Genomic DNA, 862 nt, shown 5'->3' with positions numbered 1-862 from the left:
AGAGTGGCTGGGTGACCAGCCAGATGGGCGATTAATAAATTTAATAATAAATAAATATAAAATCAAAAGGAGTTTGAATAGTTTAAAGACATGTATATAAACGAGCAAGGCATAATAAATAGCACACACTAAATTACAGAGGAAGTCAATAGTTCCAGTGCATATACATCGTATCAAACATATCAGCCATTGGAACTACTGACTTCCTCTGTGACTGATAGGTTTGATATGATGTTTATACATCGGAACTGCTGAATTGGGTGTGTACTGTTGATGGTGCCTTCTTTATTTATATGCATGACCTTAAACTATTACAAACTCACTTCTTTTGATTTAATCTCTATTAACTGCAGTTCTGTAAGGTTCCTTGCACCTTGGGTGTTTTTGTTGAGAATGAGTTGGGAATCCTGTCTTTTTTGCCTTCACTGTAAAAGCCACTCTTTCAGAACTTTGCTTTACAAATATTCAATGAATATCCTCCTTCCTCTGTTCTCCGTATCCCCGGCTGACAAGGTCCTCAGCTCGCCAGACGTTAGAATCCACCTTTTCCCACAGAGGACAGCTGATACCCTCTTTCCCTTGGAACCATACTGATATGAGCTGGTTCATTCATTCTCTCTGTCTCACGCACGCACACAGCTAAGTTCTGCACCAAGATAACTCTCAGTCTGAATTCTGTAACCTTATACAAGCGAAGGCTGTAATCCTATGCATGTTTAGTCCTAAACCATTTATCTTAGTTTGCCTAATTTAAGGGGGCAATCCTATGCATGTTTAGACAGAAAGAAGTCCTACAACTCCCAGCGTTCCCCAGCAAGGGGAATGCTGGGAGGTGTAGGACTTCTTTCTGTCTAAACATGCA

Source organism: Heloderma suspectum, chromosome Z, assembly GCF_057233095.1.
Source record: "Heloderma suspectum isolate Gila_16-S chromosome Z, 16-S_ref, whole genome shotgun sequence".
Classification (NCBI taxonomy): Eukaryota; Metazoa; Chordata; class Lepidosauria; order Squamata; family Helodermatidae; genus Heloderma; species Heloderma suspectum.
This window is presented reverse-complemented; position numbering follows the sequence as displayed.